This window comes from Harpia harpyja, chromosome 3 (genome assembly GCF_026419915.1).
Source record: "Harpia harpyja isolate bHarHar1 chromosome 3, bHarHar1 primary haplotype, whole genome shotgun sequence".
Lineage (NCBI taxonomy): Eukaryota > Metazoa > Chordata > Aves > Accipitriformes > Accipitridae > Harpia > Harpia harpyja.
Genome location: NC_068942.1, coordinates 16,866,665 through 16,885,745, shown reverse-complemented (window position 1 = coordinate 16,885,745; position 19,081 = coordinate 16,866,665).

Below are 19,081 nucleotides of genomic sequence, written 5' to 3'. Positions count from 1 at the left end.
AAAGTCAGACCTTGGAAACATGAAACATTTTCCTTCCCCTCTTAGTCCATGCAGCTATTCCCTATTTCTGAGTCTCGTGTTGGGGGAAATTTTCAGAAGCACAATGCAGTGAACTCCAATTTGGATGTTGCTGCAATTTATAGTTAAGAGGCCAGTAGAAATGTGAGCTTTCTGGACAGTTAGTGACATTTTATTGTTCCACCAGCACAGTTTGTCTCCCCATAGGCATAAAAATAATGTAGTGAGTGTACTGCAATTGTTGTGCTCTTACATAACCTCCTGGAGAAGGTGTGATTGAGATATCTCTATATTAAGGGTAGTAACCAGCCTTAGAGAGAGAGTTGGAAACCATTTGCTCAAAGTGATGAACTCCTCACTACCTTCTCCCTGACATAAAAACACAAAATGATGTATTTTGGAAAAGTGTTGACTCAAAGTATTTCTTGTTTGTAAGTGGATAAATATAATAACTGCCACAAAACTACCAAGTTGCAATATTTTCTATGTTGCATTCTGTTTTCCTTCTGCAGCTCTCTGTTTTGCTAGATTGGAAATTCAAGAGTCACAGCTTCAGTTTATGCTCCAGTTAAGAAGAGCTGAACATTTATAATATTATTTTTCTCATTCCAGTGTTTTTAGGATTTTAGATCAAGAGCGTTCTTTGACATTTGCTTGCACATGTCTATCAGAAGCCATAAATAAATTCAATGTGACTGAGACCTTCATCATTTCTGACTACTCTGGTTTTGCAATAAGAACAATCCAATACATAACATGCCTGGAATAACTAGGGAGGACATCTAGTTTTTCAACCAGTCCTGTTTAGGCAAATCAAAATGCTGATTTCTGAGAAACACGTTACCAACTATCCTTTTGTTGCAGCTTGATAGAGGATTGACCAATAGTGCAAATGAGATCAAACAGAATCTACCTATCTAGTTATCACAATAAATGTAGGATAATTAACCATATTATTTCTACTGGAAGGCAGTTCCAGAATCTCACCACTGTAGTGGCTAAGGATATATATATTTTATTTTCAGTCTAAGTATATGGTTTATACATGTCTTGTTCTTGCACCAATATTGCCTCTTAGCTTAGATAACCATTTCTCCTTCAGTCATGATACCCTCCTGATATGTTTAGACAAAGCAACAATTTTTGTATGAATTTGTCCTATTCTCAGACTTTGCTTTGAGGCTAAAGAGGCCGCATTCTTTTAGTCTTGTTTGTCTGAGAGGGTCTTCACATTTGTCCTCATATCCCTTACCTTTTCCAATTCCATCTTTCATGAAAATGAGAGTTTACCAGATCAGGCTTCCCACCACCTTGCATTAATTATACTGTCCCTTCCTTCTTTCTATTAAGAAATAGATCTCAGTATAAATGTTAAGTTAAAGCCTGAAATTAATTTTCTGTGAACATTTCCAATAATTAATCTTTGCTCAGTCACATGTTCGATGGTAGAAGAGTAAATTGTTCTGAACTGGCAAATACAATCACGAGTTTCCTTTAGGAAACGGGAAACTTCTGCATTGTAACCGGCCAGGCTTCCCTAACTTCAGTCTGTCACCAATTCTGGCCTCACCAGAGCTCTTTCAGCACAAATTCATCTCTGCATCCATTTGCATGTAATTCTGGATACTGGCATGTAGTAAAGCATGAAGTAAATCCTGGAGACAGGACCAACACCTTATCGACAGATTCACAAATTCTGGGGGATTGTTTAAAACTTTCACATTCTGTTGGAGAGCAGTATTTCTAGGGAATAAAGAAACCTGATTGAATTATTGTATACTGGAGTATGTTTAGGTTTATTCTGCTAAAATAATTACTCTATATTGCACATGGAGAGGTCAAGGCTTGGTCTTTTTGGCCATCAAGATCACGTAGTTCAAAGGATTTGGTTTTGTACATTAACTTCCTTATTACAAGTTTGATTTTACTATGTCATCAGACTTCAATTTCTACATAATTTTCGCCTTCTACGTTACAAAAATTCATCAGAACTGGAGTAATATAAAATTGAAATGGAAAGCAATAACTATCGGTATGAAATCTGAGTCTGTGTTCCTAATATACCTGTAAGTTTTATTAGTTGGATTTTTTAAATGAAAATTATTTCTTAAGTGAGAACCAATGGAAAAAAAATGTTTATTTCTTCCCATTCTTGATGTAGATGTGATGGCCGGTTAATGGTACATTATGATACATTGTAAATAGTTTTTGAAGTTTCAGTTGATATGCATGTTCTTCTCTCTTTCACAATTTGTTCTCTCTTTTGACTTTTCTCCGTTAAAAAGGTCAACTAAGTAATTTAGTCTACAAGCTGAGGCAATAAATGGTACCAATAGAGGTAGCAAAAGTTGTGAGACCAGTTAATCTGTATGTCTGCTATATGTTTTATGCAATGACCTTTCCACACAAGTAGTTTTGAAAAGACACTCACCAAAATGAAAATTGGATCCCACAGTATCATTTTCATTTGCACATCTGCTACGGCTGCTCTTATTTACATGATGCTGGTGAACTTTTTCTTTTTGGGGTTTTTTTTTGGGGGGGTTGTCTGCTTTACAATACCTGTATTTTTTATTTCAGGTTTAAAGAATAAATATTACATTCATCAGACTAAAAATGAAGATGCAGGTAGTTTATATTTGTCTAGATGATCATGGGAGGTGTGTGTAATTCATAAAACTTCAGTAAATCCAGGGGTCAACATAGGATCTGAGAGCTTCCCAGATGCACAGCCTTGTTCCAATTCTGCACATAGCCAAAAAAAATCAAATGAAGGTGAGACACTACAGATCCAGTAACACTTGTAATATTACAGAATGTTTGTAATAGAAAGAAGCTATTGGATGCTTTTATGTCAAAGACGCAAAACAGCAGTGACACTGACAAAAGAAAAACTTTTAGAAAGTCAGTGAGAGATTCCAAATGGATCAATAGCAAATGAGGCAGAAAGTGTCATCTGTCAGAAGAAAAACAAGTACTTGAAAGGACAAGGGTCTTGCAAAGTGCTGATTAAATGTAATACGCTACATGAGGATGCACAAATATGAAATGCTTCAATGAAGAAGATGAACAACAGGTCCTCCACCACATCAAGAAAACAGACTATTCTTGCAGAGGTATATTATCATTAAAGTTGCTAGCATTTGTATAACAAAAAAATTAAGAAGAAAGAGTAGGCGTGGAATACTGTGAGAGGGATGATCCAGACTCCAAATGTTCTAAAAGACTAAAAGCTGTTAATTACTTGCATTCACCAAAAATAATCTCTTTGCTAATCCCACTTACTAACAAATCACAGCAAAACTAGCTCTATCTGTGAAGTAACATGGAAGCTGTTAAATAAAAGGTTCAGCTATGAACCACATCCATCACAAACTGAAGGTCAAATTTGAAGGAGTCCTTCATATTATCCCTATTGACTAAGGGAAATTTATTGTATATCCAGGATAAATTTGCCATAGATTATCTACTGCTAAAAAAGAAAGAGTTGAAAGCAGCCAAACCAAAAGCAATAAATATCCACACAGTTTTGAGAAGAGCTGATTTACAGATAGAAGGTGACATTAAAGTAAAAAGTACAGATAAGTTCTGGTATTCTCTACCTTCTGTTCTGAATCAGTGCTCAATAAATTTTCATGCCAAAGGGTTAATTAAATTAATCAGCTAGAACCAAAAAGATGATATTATTTTGCCAAGACTTAGTTTCTACAGTCACTTGTGGAAAAAATAATCCATGAAAGCATCTGATGTTTGTTCAGAAGTTAATAACCATCAGTCTGAAGTTTGTTTGAATACTAGAAGAGATGGGACACAAACTGCAGTTTATTCACTAACTGGAGAGACTGATAGAGCCCTGTGTTTCCAGAAGCATGACTTGTGCTTCGTTCACTCTTATGTGGATAGAGCCCTGTCTTAGGACAATGTGGACAGACCTGGGGAGACATTACAGGCAGGGGGAACATTTCACCATGTAAATGAAACCCAGTTGTCAGATTGCATCATTGGACTGCAGCCTGAAACACCATTAGTTAATTTTCTGAACATTAAACAGATACCAATAAGCATCACAGCATTGTCTTTGCTAAACCAGTCTCCAGTGTCGCAGAAAGCCTGTAATGCTTGCAACATAGATCTAGAAAGATGTAGAATCACAGAATCATAGAATATCTCAAGTTGGAAGGGACTCATAAGGATCATCGAGTCCAACTCCCGGCTCCTCGCAGGACAACCTAAAACTAAACCATATGACTAAAAGCATTGTCCAGACACTCTTTGAACTCTGACAGGCTTGGTGCCATGACCACTTCCCTGAGAAGCCTGTTCCAGTGACCAACCACCTTTGGTTAGGTGGTAAAGAACCTTTTCCTAATGTCCAATCTGAACTTCCCCTGATGGCATTCCATTGCATTTCCTCGTGTCCTATTTCTGGTCACCAGAGAGAGGAGATTAGCACCCCATCTCCACTGCCCCCCTTGAGGAAGTTGTAGACTGCGATGAGGTCACCCCTCAGCCTCCTCTTCTCCAAGCTGAACAAGCCAAGTGACTGCAGCTGCTCCTCATAAGTCTTGCCCTCAAGACCTTTCACCATCTTGGTTGCCATCCTCTGGACACACTTGAATAGTTTGATGTCCTTCTTATACTGAGGCACCCAAAAGTGCACACAGTACTCGAGGTGGGGCCACACCAGCACAGTGTAGAGTGGGGAGGAAGGGCAAGAGGATGACACTGTAACTGTGGTTCATGGATCAAAGAAGAAGAACCTGTTACAGATCCTTCCTTGCTTCCATAAAAAATAATCCAGATTACATTTTACATTCTGATCTATTGTGTTGTCTCAGTCAGATGAGATAGAATAGGCTGCTCACCCTCTCTCAGTCTCCCAACACCAAAGATGCCTTTTGTCTATCTTCACTACGAACCAAAGTGTTGCTGAAGCTACCCAATGCAATTTGTATGTTTGACATAGGCAGCAATGAAAGGGATATGCATGAGAGCTCTAGAATATGTCTCCACACATTATTCTCAGAACAAATAGCTTGTGCAACATCTGCAATTTTATGTCTGAGATGTCACTTTTTGAAAACTATGCTAAGGATCTAGTTTGAGTATCTATTCAAGAATAGTGGGTAGAAGTATCAGTATTGTAGTTAGGCTTTGTAAAGTCATACATGAGGCACATCTCTAGATGAGTATGGAAAGAATTTCTTCCTTGGTTACAAGATGATTACACTGTTGATGTGTTTAGCTTGCAAGAGGCATTTAAATTCATCAGCAGTGATGACATCTGCCAAATACATGTCAATGTTGTCATTTAAAATTGTTTATTTTCATGAATCACGTGCATTGCGGTGATTTTTTTATGACAAACTACTGACAAGAGAAAACATTCTGGTTTTCTTACATTGGTATCAGACTGGGATTAGAATAGCCTTCAGAGAAAAAGACAGATTACCTCATTGCATCCCACAATTCCCTTGGCTTTTGTATATGATAAACTAAACAAAGCATAATACTGCTCATCCAGTGATAATCTAATAATTCCTTATGCCTGCTCTTCCATTTCCTAGGAGTGTGTCAGTTTAGCTGGGACATTCAAGCCCTTTGTAAGAATCTCAGTGTTTCTACTGGAAGACAGGTAATTCAGGAGACAGTAAATACTGATACTCAGATTCTAGGAGGCATAAGGATATTAATTTTCCAACTGTGGATGGCTAGGGGGTACCATGTTACAACACGGTATCTGAGATATGATTCTCCTATATAAATCAGGAGAGCAAAATGATAGAATTGTTTTTGGTTTGTTTTTTTTTAAATAAGATCTTCAGAGGCTTAGTGTTTAAAAAGCATAGAAGATGTTGAAGCCTTGCTTGAAATGCTTTAGGATAACTGGATGATGCTATGAAGCGTGCATTCATCACAGAGCTATCAGGACTGTGTATTTCTGTATGCGCTTTTTGCAAACTATTGACCTGAAATTTGGTAATGGTCCCTGCTGTAGACTTCTACCTCACAATGATTCCTGATCTGTGAATGATGGTCATAGAATCATAGAACCATAGAATGGTTTGGGTTGGAAGGGACCTTAAAGATCACCTAGTTCCAACCCCCCTGCCATGGGGAGGGACACCTTCCACTAGACCAGGTTGCTCAAAGCCCCATCCAACCTGGCCTTGAACACTGCCAGGGATGGGGCATCCACAACTTCTCTGGGCAACCTGTTCCAGGTGCCTCACCACCCTCACAGGGACGAACTTTTTCCTTACATCTAATCTAAATTGACCCTCTTTCAGTTTAAAGCCATTACCCCTTGTCCTATCACTACATGCCCTTGTAAAAAGTCCCTCTCTGGCTTTCTTGTAGAGTCAGAGTCTTGTCTTGTCATGAGTATTAAAGTTAAAATACGAAGGAAAAATGGCTACTTGTATATTCTGTGTAGAGAGGGCAAAACCTTAAAGGGCAGCCTCAAGGCTTTCCTAACTTTTTGGACTCCAGTTTGTTTCTAACATTTATGATGTCCAGTACACATTCCTGATTATATGTCCATTGGCTTTTGGCCTTCAGTAATATGTCTCCAGTCAAGCAAATTTTGCCAGGCCTTTTGACATATGATACCACAGCAGTAAGGCTGAGAAAATAAAATATCCATTTGGTTTTTTTGCTTGCAACAGAGTTTTTAGCTTGTAAAATATTAATAAAAAAAAAAAAACAATTGTCAATGATAAATGGTGGCTTATACATATTGCTACTACCATGAAGCCTAAAGGGAGACAGAAAAACAATGCATCACTGCTATATTTCTATGTGGGACACAGACATTAGGGATTAAACTACTTCTATGAAACAAAACTGTACAGGCTGTATCAAAACTGTACAGATTCATTCAGAGAAGGATGATGCAGAGACCAGCTGCAACAGAAGTAATAAAAAAAAGCTGAGCAAGGGAAAGCTCCTACTTGGAAACACTCTGTCTTTTAATTAATAAAAGAATCAAATATCAATCCCTTTCCACTGCAATTCTATGGAATATCAACTTTAGAAGAGTAGTTTGAACTCGGGGAAAAAGGCTGTGAGTAATCAATACAATTCTCTGCTCCAGGCTGAACAGTCCCAGCTCTCTCAGCCTTTCCTTACAGGAGAGATGCTCCAGTCACTTAATAGTCTTACTGGCCCCTCACTGGGCTTAATCCAGTCAGACCATATCTCTCTTGTACTGGGGAACCCACAACTGGGCACAGTTCTCCAGGTGTGGCCTCACCAGTGCTAAGTAGAGGGAAAATATTATTTTATTAAAGTAATAAAATAATTTTACAGTGAACTTTACAATAAAAAAAATTTCAACTGATAACACAAAATGGGTATAATTATGTATATCCATGAATATGCATTTTATCCTGATTTTTTTTTTCTTCTGCATTTTCAGCAGGGTCCAGTCATAGGAGACTGTCACCTTCTATATGAATACATCACTGGCGTTCTCTTATTATACTTGAACCTAAAGCAATATATTTGTTTGTTTGAATCATTGAGATGCAATCTTATAGCACCATCAACTTGCATCTGGAAGATGTAGCAAAAGTGAAGACACTCATGGATTTCATTAAATCATTGTTTCTTTTCCCTGTGCAAGAACAAAACTGTGACCAGAAATGTTCATTTGTTAATAATGTAGAGGCAGGAGGTTGCTGCTATTATTATTGTTATTACCAGGAGAGTGATTAAACAGGGCCTTCAGTACAGTAATCATTCTCAGCTTATTTTTTTACATCTTCCCAATTCCTGTTGATGTTTATGATGTTACCTAAACCCTATTGTACTCTTTTCTTATTTTAATTTCAAAGTTTAAACTTTTAAGAGACTTCCATCAATAACAACGTATGTTTGTTGAGTATCAGAGCTCTGGTGCTCTTTTTATTTTTAATAAAATTCTTCCATCAATAGGTCTGCATGCCTCTTCAGTAACATAATTTTGGTTTAATTTTAATAAAATTTTACTTTCTTGCTGAAGTGTGTGTTTCATATAAAATGAAAACTTTTGATCTGAGTATACTTGACAAAATCAATGGCAGGATTCTGCAAGACAAGGCATTCTTTCAAAGCATTTCCTTTGCTAAGTCTGGATGATAATACAATACAAATCAACAGGTTTCCCAGCTTTTGGGTTTAATAATGCCATCCAACTAGCAAGAGAGATTTTTGAAATTGTTCATGCATCAGGAGAAAGTACATAGCTTGATAATAAATAAATTTTGGGTTGTTGTTTTCCTTGATGTGCAAAGTTCACAGATGTTCATTTCAAACAGAGAACTTGCATCATGATTAAAGCACAGTGTATGCTATATTATTTGGCTAGAGGTAGAAAGCAGGTGAATGATATCACAGAAAGACATAAATATTGAACAAATAAGTTATCTCTGAATTCTTTAGAAGGCTGATATTATGTGTGTATTGGGGATTTTTGAAAGAAATATGAGTTGGAAAAAACATTTGTTGATGCTGTCAATCTGCTCCCATTATTGTCTCAGTAAAACTCTCCTTGGCTGACTCACAAGTGCAGTAAAGCAATGCTTTTGGAAGTCAGCCTACAGGTACGTACTACTGCAAATACCTCATGGGCTGTGAACTATAAAGAAAAACAAAGAATCTTTTTTTATCAGAGCAAATTAAGGGAAGAACTTTAATTTTCACTTCCAAAGCCTCAAGGATGGATCCCTCAAACTGCAGGGGTCCCACAAGAGGGCAGAATTATTGAGACAGAGGTTGTCAAACAACAAGTTTTGCGTGGGAGGCTGGAGTAGAGCACTAAGTGGATATTAAGGTGTACTGAGATATCTTTATTTAGAGCAAGTATAATTTTTACAGAATTTAATTGTTGGCCACAGTAGATACATATATTTTCCCAAAGCCAGAACACCTTCTAGAGATCAAAGCAAAGTATGCAAAGAACATACAAGAAAATCAGCTTCATTAGCTAACAAAGGCCTTAATATCCTTTAGAAACTCATGTTTGTGGATAAATGCCAATGGCAGGGATTACTCTTCACTGCAAGGTACAAAGAAAGCTGAGTTAAAGATGCATAAATGTATTATAAGGTACCTATGCTTACCTGAACTTGATTCAATAACCATGTATTCACCACCTGGATGGGGCTGTTGCAATATGATCGTGATACTTTACAGAACCAACATATCAGTTTTGCTGGTAATATAATTCCTGCATTGCTGACTACCTGACTTTTATAGTCTTACCTCTGTTCACTAAGATACGGTATCGTTGCTGCAAAGAAACACAAGCATCACCTGCTTTTGAAACCGGATCTTATTCTACATAGCTCATCTGATCTGCAGCTAAGGCTCAGATACTCACAGATGTTCAGGCACATAAGGTAGGAGTGAATCTGCCTGAATCTTGAGTCCCACTGTATTTGTGTTTCCTGTCAGATACCTGGAAGGGTACCCCTGTTCCTCTTGTGTATCAGCTGGATTGCCCCTCTGATGAACCAGTTGTCCCAGGGTACTGTCTAGTGAAGCTAGCAGGCCTGGGGCTTTGAAGGTTTCTCTAACCAGCTGGCTCATAAGGTATTTACTGAATCAATGTATTTAAACATGAAACCTATCAGTGGCACTTCTACTCTGGCTTCCTTCCAGCTTTCTTTTTGAATCCTATCATATTCATGGGTTTTCGAATATGAAAATGAAACCTCAAGAGAGCTTGGTAATAATTTCATATTGGCTGGGGCTGGCTCTTATTCTGTTTGACAATCCAGGAGAAACTATTTGTCATATAATCCATGAATGAAAGACTCCTTTTAGAAATCACTAATATTTATGGCTTTTTACCTCAGGCATTAGATGCAAGATTTACCTGTGATATCAGAAAGCCAGTGAATTAGTATGGAAGTAAGACTGCTGTGGTGTTTCCATACTGTAGCTGGTCACTTCTTGTTTAAGAAGAAATAGAAGCATCACATGTGACAATCTGACTGCTTTGGCAGACACTCTCTAAAACTACTCGAACTCTGACAGGGCATGAAAACTGTCAAAGAATTGTTTGTGTTTACTCTTAAACTAGAAATGACTTAAAATACAGTTTCATCTTTAGAACCAATTATCTAGTTGGCAGCTCAAAAAGTTCTTTGAAAATTATTATATTTATTAAGAGCAGACCATTTTGAATCTCTGCATTTCTGCCATATCAGTCAAGATTTACATGGCCCATATTTACTGCTCTCTTTGAGATACAACATAGAGAGCTTTAACATCCTGCTGTTGGTTTTTCATTAAAGCACAAAGCACTATAGCTTTTGGCCTTCTTTCTGATATTATTTAGCTTGTAGGGTTGTCTTGCATTCACCTAGCTTATCTTTTCAGAACCCTCCTTCCATCAGAGTGAATGGAAGTAACCTTTTCTATAATTGGCTTTTCCTGGAAAAGAGGGGCCCATTTCTCAGTGGATAATAAATGGTGTTAATCTTCTGATTCCTCCCATAATACATAGCACCCTCTTTTAAGACAAGCAAAAAATAATAATTCAGGAAAAATAATTAGAACTGAAATTGCTTCTGAGCATTTCTGTTTCCATGAAAACCTCTCTCACCCTTAGTTTTCTATTGGATGTATCTAATTTAATCATCAGCTGTCACTAAGTAATTGAATACCCTTGAGTTCAAACTGTTACAGAGCCAATGATACATGTCTGTTCCTGTTATTTTTGGCTTCAGAAAGAGATGGCTTATATGTAATTGCTTTAGGTGGTTTGACATTCAAACTGGCTTTGCTTGCCAGTTGTATATATGTGCATATGTGTGTGTGTATATATATATACACACACATTAATACAGTGAAATCAATGATATCAGAACATACTGCAGTATTTCCTATTCCGTTTAGACATGCATTCATGTCTTTTGAATAACTCTTTTATATCATAAAGCCAAAAACTGATGAAGGGCACTTTATCATTCCTTTGTTTGTCCTCCTGATGCTTCATTGCTTATCATCATTCAAAGCTTTGATGTCAAAACCCTTATTAAGCTTGCAACCTTGTTGAAGCCCTCAAAACATTTCACTACTGATTTCCAATTGTCTCCATAATCAAGTTCCTGTTCTCTTGTTATGACATCCATAATTTACTTTATATCTATTTTTTCCTCTTTTCATACTTCTTTGAATGATCTTAAGATCTAGGAACACAGAACTCAAAGGGACCTGCCTGTCCATAAGCACAGTCTCTGGCCCTCAGGTGATAAGATCAGATGACCACTGGTTGAGTTTCCCTCCTCCTTCTCCTTCTCAGCTAGCCTCTTCATAGAAATCTGTCCTCCTCTACAGTATCTTCAGGTCCCTTATCACAGTTTCCTTCAAAAGAAACAAGCATGTAAAAAACCATCTATATATACATACACACACACATGCAAGGCTGTGTAAGTGTAACTCTCAAAAAGCATTGCATCACACTGACAAATAGCTGCAGATTTCTCCTGACACTTCCATTTCCACTCAGGTTCACACATAAAATCTAACAACCTTGCTGAATCTTGAAAAGGCTAGAGATTTCAAGTTTTCAGGGAAAAAATAACCCCCCAAACTTCATGACTGGCAAGCAGGGCAGAAACAAGAGTGTCTGCTGGTTTGGGGACCAGCAGGAGTAGCTTTCCGAGTCTTAATTTCCTCACAATTTTTGCTGTTCTCCCACCCTGCTGCCAGTAACGTTTTGCCCTTTTACTAGTAGAATTTCAAGAGATACTTCTATGTGCTAAACACATAACAATGTAGAACAAAACCTCTGCAAGCTTCTTAATCTGTGTGGAAGAAAATCCGTGATCCAGAAGAGCTGCAGACATTTGTGGGGTCAAGACTGTTCTCTCAGATCTTTTCTGATTTCTGTATTAGGATTTTCTGAGTTCAGTCTCTTGATAGAGGAAAGCATTTGGAAACTTCAAGAGTTTAAAATTGCATCATGAATTAAATTTCACTGAAATGACTAATGTGGGATTAAGTAAAGGGCCAGCAGTGCAACAGGACACTTCCTCAGAACTATGTTAAGACTTTATTCTTGTATATTAATATCTTTATATATATTATAGAGTGCATTAGGAAACCATTAAAATAAATTGTGCTATCATGACTTGAAGAACAGAGCACCTCCTCAGAGTGCTTTTGATTCAAATATACCATCAGCACTGGGATTATCTCCACAGGTTTCAGTAGACTGTAGAGGTCTGAGACGTTTCATTGTTTTACAGTCATCCACATGGAAGAAGTTAGCAGGTTGTGATTAAAGAAACGGTACACTGATTCCCACCACCTCCCACAGAAATTTAGCAGGGAGTCAGATTTGGGCAGAGTTTAAATAGTTAAAATCATCCTCCACATCTTGCATTCTCAGCTGCCACACATTCTGGGGTATGAAGAGGCTCCTTCTCTGATCCTTACATTCCCTGGGTACCTGTTGCTGTTCCTTGGCCCTTGGAACTGCACCTCAGAACTGAATTCCACTGGGGGTGGTATGTAGTCCTCTGACTTCCCAGAAGACCTACGTGGATTTAACAGACACACTGAAAAAATCTGCTGCACAGGTGTAAGATCATGTATCACAGCAGCAGTTACTCCTTTCTTGTAAAGGTCAACACCCCAGCCTTTTATTTAGTACCTTAGTTAACTGTTGTGGTAGAAGAAAGGGCAGAGAAAAGGCAAAAGGAAGTGGGAGAAAAGTGTTTGGGGGTTAAACACCAATACAAAAAAGAAAACATTTGGGCTCTGGGCTTTGCTCTCAGGACTGCATCTGAATTTTATATTAAATAATTTCTCTTTCTTTCTTTGTCTTTCCTTTGTTTTTTCTCTTTCCCAGTTAAGCTTGAGTTCCTTTCTACAAAATGGAAAGACTTCAGCAGGAGTGTTTGAATGTCTAGGAATGTTTCGCCACCATCTCAATCACCGGATGAATTGCAACTTGGTGGTTAAACCACTCCTTTGGCACACTGTGGAGGTGTTGGATAAAAAATGGAAAGAGCACCTCATGTCCTACCTCCTGGCATTTTGGCAACATGGTAATCGGGCTTTGAAATAAACAAATTATCTCAATTTGTTCTTAGACATAAGACCATTGAAGTCTATTTTCAGTATTGGGCATGAAGTCTTCCATCCCAAGAAGAAGGAAATGTCTTTCTGGAACACCAAGCAAGAGCTAAAATCCACAGAAGTGTAAGGTTTGAGAAAACGGTAGTTGTGAGGCTATTCCTACTAGTTAGCTCTAGGCACAGATGCACTCAGCATATCCGTTGTTTTGAGGTGCTTCTCTTTCTCTAAGCATTTTGTGTTTAATCCTGACATGTAAATCAAATGTACTGGATTTCTCACTGACACAATTAAAAGCTATAGGGATGAGAGGACATTCTTCCTGGCATCTATTTCTCAGTGCTAAAAAGCATCATAGCATTTAATTGACCTAATGACCTTAGCCACAGAGCTAATATACTTCCACATGTAAACATCTTGTGCCAAAGTTCATGCTATTACAGCTCCTACATTAAAAGGACAAAAATTAATGTGGTGACAAAGAGACAATCTAGATTTGCAAATTTAAGCATTTGAGCGATGGCTTGACAATATGTGTGCAATATTTGCTCAACAGTATACCCGAAAGAAGCGTCCCTCTGTATGGTATATGTGGCTAGGTAGGTTAATAGAGGCCCAATGCTGAGAGGGAAGGAAGAAACTAGCTAGATGAAAGCATAAAGTTGGCTGTGGAAGAAGACCCCTGTGATACAAGAATACTTTGGTTCACCTAGTTAGTCTAATCACTGTACTGTAATGACTAGCCATCTGGATCTCCTATTTCCAAACATTAACTCTTAATGTTTAAATTCTCTAAGTTGCTACACAAAAATGGGAAGACGGAGAGTTGTAGATAAAGAAAAAAAACCAGCTTGGCACGTTATTCATAGAATCATAGAATCATAGAATCATTTAGGTTGGAAAAGACCTTCAAGATCATCGAGTCCAACCCTCAGTCATGCCCCCTAAACCATGTCCTGAAGTGCCTTGTCTACATGCTTTTTGAATACCTCCAGGGATGGTGACTCCACCACTTCCCTGGGCAGCCTGTTCCAATGCCTGACAACCCTTTCAGTAAAGAAATTTTTCCTAAGGCCCAATCTAAACCTCCCCTGCTGCAACTTGAGGCCTTTTCCTCTTGTCCTATCACCAGCCACCTCCCAGAAGAGACCAGCACCCACCTCACTACAACCTCCTTTCAGGTAGTTGTAGAGAGTGATAAGGTCTCCCCTCAGCCTCCTTTTCTCCAGACTAAGACAGGCAAAGAATAAAGTGCTTAATAGAGTCCTCCTGAAACTGTTCATTGACAGGTACCAAATTTTAGGCACCTAGGGAACAAGACAAACTAGTCATGGCCTCACTCATGAGCAACGTTATCTTCTGCTGCTGCTCACATTTTATATAATATCTTGGTGACTTTAGACACCAGTGAGTTAAATAGATCACTATCTTTTGTGGTCTGGAAATTAGGCACAAATGTTCCATCTATGCCTAGTGTTCATAAATCTCTCCTTTATTGGATATGTCCCCTGCAGAGGTAGGTGATTTTCTATCTTATCAGTATTTTTTCATGCAATTTTACTTCAACAGCAACATACTAGACCTTATTTTGATTTTTTTCCACTGCCTTTTTGATTTTGTAATGTTTTTACTGGCTTGTGCTGACAGTCTTTAAATCATTGGTGCTTTTCATTAAATCAGAAAAATTTCCATGATACAAGGCAAGATCCTGGGTCAAACTGTCACCTGATATGCATATTTTCCCTGTAAAATTGTGTCATTTATTAGGCAAAAAAAACCCCTTTTCTGTTTTCCTCTGTTGTTGTTATTCTATTGATGCCCTGGTCATTGAAGTAACTCTTTGATATAAAGACCACATGTAGACCAAAATAGGTGTTATTAGCAGTAGTGTCATCTGCCAGATATTGTAATCCACTGAAATTATTGAGGACACTTACATGCTGAAACTATCTGGATGAACAATTGCAGGACCAAAGTTAAAATTTTACCCATGACTCAACAAATGGAAAATAGCAGAATGCTAAAAGTGGATGTACATGAAGTAAATTATATTTACACTGTGAGGTCAGGTGGGTCCTTCTAGGCTGTTATTTTGACTCCTTTCCCTCTATGAATTTAGCTGTTCAATAAACATATGCACAATGTAACTGCCTGTTGTAATTCCTGAAATAAGAAATTTGATCTTTAGACATATTTGCATACAATGAAACATATTTTGAAAATAATGTATGCTTTATGCAGGCACAGATAGGAATTGCAGAAGAACTTTGGGCATTACATATAGAAGTCAAGCAAGTCTTCTTATACAAGTGTGTTTGGCAGATAAGTAAAGCCTATTCGAGGAAGTCCCCTGAAAATCAGAGTCTGGGCACTTTATAAGTTTTTGAAAGATGTGATTCCATATGCTTTTTTTGCTCATTAAGTTGAGGATCTAAGTTTTTGTTTATAAGTATGTTTAATCACACTGCACTATATGCCTTCAGGATTTGGAACAAAATACTGGAGTTATTATTACTTGATTTAGTTCTGTATTTATGGTATAAGTTATGATGAGTTGTTTGAAAAGCTGTTGCAATAAGAAAGAAAAAGGAAATCATAGAGTAAGGAATTTGGCATAGTTTCAGAGAACTGAAGAGTAACTGCTTATGGTAAGGAGATGCTTCAACTCTGCTTTTAGTTATGACTTTACACAGCAAAACTCAGCAGTGATAGAATTTTTCCACATTTTTTATTTTAATAGTCAGGTTACATTCTTTTTCTATAATTTTCCAAGATGTGTATTTTATTCCTAGGTGAGCATACCTTAGTGTTGAAAGACAAGGGATGAAATTGCCCTCAAGGTTTTTCTTTCATCCACAGAAGCATAAGAGAGTATCACACCTATCCCTTTAATCCCAAACCTTTCTTGCACATAATGGAAGTAGCATATGAGAGTAACTAGCTGAAGCCCATTCACAGCCTTATTAGGAAAGAATAGTCACAATAAGACAAGCCTTGTTACCTGTATTGAAGGCTTAAGCTTATATTTTATTTTTGAGCATCAGACTGAGCAGCTGTGTGTGAATCTGCAAAATACTTCTTACAGGAAGGTCCTGTATACTTGATAGAATAGATGCATTTTATCAAAGCAATCAAATTTAGTGTTTACTAAATATTCACTCTACGGTGGTGACAGCTTTAATTTATAATAATGCTAAATGTCTTTCCTCATACTATAGAAGCGTCAGTTACAAATACCTATTATGTTCCTTGATCTCATCAAAAACTGTAATCAACTGTACTAACTTCTGTACAAATAAAAGGACATAACTGTATTTTAAGAAAAAAAAAACCTGAACTGAGTTTCAGTTGCAGCTCTGCAATAAGTTTTCATGTATTAATTCAAAAGATCATAATACATATCTATATTGGAAGTTTAAAATTATACCACTAACCATTGTGAAGCTTTTCATTAGGGCTGGACTACAGCAGAAGACAAATACAGCTGCTGAAGAATGGAGTGATTGACATATAACAGAAATGATATGGGGTGAAAGGCCTAAATAAAAAATCTAGGACAGAGTCTGACCTTGACCTTGATGGTTTTGACCATTCTCACCTGAATCAGCATTTTCTCATCGTTCTCCAGTTGTATGATGACTTTTGATTCTGGCTGAATCTTTCAGCAATTCCTTGCTTATTGAGAAGTCAATTGAGAAAGCTTAAGTTAAGCAGCACAAAGATTTAAAGCACTAATGAAGTAGGTTATCAACTGATATCCTAATTGTCTGAAGTATTCATCTACCTGAACACCATGTAAAAGTTCTGTTCGTTCCCACAATTGTTCATTTTTTTCCAAATCATGCCATCTTAGCCACAGTAATAAATCATTTGGAAGAACTCTGAGACAAACATTATTTAAATCACTTGATCCATTTACTAAGTTGTTGAAAAATCAACAAAAGCATTGTTTAATATACCTTTTTTTTTAATAGCATGAGTTGAGTTAGGGAATTTTTATAGAAGCCTGACTACATAAGAACATTGAGAAATAAATTCTACAGCAGAAGGAGCAAAAACAATAAGGAGTGTGCTCTGTGTGAATAATTATTTCTCTGGTGAGTTGGCTGAAAGAAAAATGTGATCAGATAAGTGAAAATTATTTTTTCCCCCTCTTAAAGTAAAAACTAAAGCAAAAAAACTGGGTAAAAATTAAAAACTGGAATATATACTTGAGTGATTCTAAACCCAAACATTTCATTTTCATTTCAGGTAACTTTGGCAAAGAAATGGAAATGGAAATAAAGATATAGACTTATCAAACACCCACAAAACCAGAGAGGAGAAGAAACAGCCCTCACTTTTTACTCAAGGACGCTCATCTATAGCATGTATAGCTCAAGTTTATTTTTCCTTCTGCCTCAGGGGATATAACCTTCCAAGCAGTATGCCTCAGCTGCTAACAAACTTGGTGAGCTGAGTAGGCTACTCTCCATCTTTTACTTTCAGGCTGGTCAATTTGGTCTAAAATATTTACAAGTTCTTTTGATCAGTGACTGGAAGTTAAGCATTCTCTCTTGCTACCTCTTCACTTAAAATCTCTCAAATGGCATCCCACACAGCTCTTCTGATTCTCTTTCTCACTAACTTAATTAATCTTTAATTTTTCCATGCAAGGTGGAACAGTTCAAGAATAAGGAATGAATTGGCCATGGCTTCATGGCTCAGTCACTAGTATGTGAGAATTTAATTCAAATGTCTCTCAGCTCTAAGCACAGAAGGGTTTAGGGTTGAGGGCTGTCAGCTTTTATGAGAGCCTTCTAACACTGGCTTAGGAGATATTCAAAGGAGGGGAGTCTCCCTTAGTCTCTCCTGTTGAATGCTCTGTAACGTGAGAGGCAGGTTTATATTCATTTTGGCAGAAGAAAAATATGAAGCAGGATTTCTCATAAGTATTCAAAGGATTCAACAATCAGAGAGGGTGGGGGGACCCTACACACTCACATTGGTCTGGAAATGCAATCTTGAAAAAAGGAAACTATACAAATAGTGAGCGTGCAAATAGATTGAGGAGGCCAGGCCAAACAACTCATATTTTTCAAGGAATAGTCTGTTTGCGATAGAGATTCAAAATAATATAGTTTATTTCAGCCAACCAAGTGATATGGAGTCGAAGGGAACCTTCCATAAATGTCAGGAGACTTTTGAATGAGATCATATTCATTTTAGGGTAAGGAAATTCATAAAAATTACTATATTTTAAAGTGGTTTTGTGATCAATATTTATTAAGTGTTCTGTAGTATGAATAGCTTCCATACTTGTATGTAATATAAATACACACAGATTCTTACAGAAGCTTACAGTTTATTTAATTCAAAATATGCTTGTAGAGGTAAAAGCTCAATAAAACATGAAAAAAAGGCATATATCAGCAAAGTGATAAAGGGAGAAAATAAACTCTCAACATTACATAACTAAAGAGGCTTCACTCAGGAAAAGGTGGATAGCTTGTACGGTTGTATACACTGTCCTTAATGCTGTGTAACAGTATATTTTTTGCAAAACTGTTCCATGAAAACTGATATTGGTGTCTATTAATCTGAACCTGTACAGTTAGGCCTTATTCCCTACAGACTTGCCCCAGAATAAAAGTAATTGCATTAACTTCCTGGAAAGTTGCAATAGCAGCTTGATACCTATTCTAGCCCCTATTGTTTATTTCCATCTGTTCCCACAGTGAATCAATATTTAATTTTCAATTTACTAAATTCCCACATTAAAAACCTATATATTTTTCATCAGGAAGACTGAAGAAAACCCCAAACCCTCCTCCCACAACAAAAAAAGTATTGGCAAACGCTCTATCAGAAAATATTATTCCCATTAAAAGAAAAAAAAAAAAAAAAAAGCCTCTGCTTCATATAGCAGGACACTACCAAATTACAATGTTTCCAGTTTCTTAGAGGTAGACTACAACTGCAAGATAATTTCACACCGGATTCTTAATTT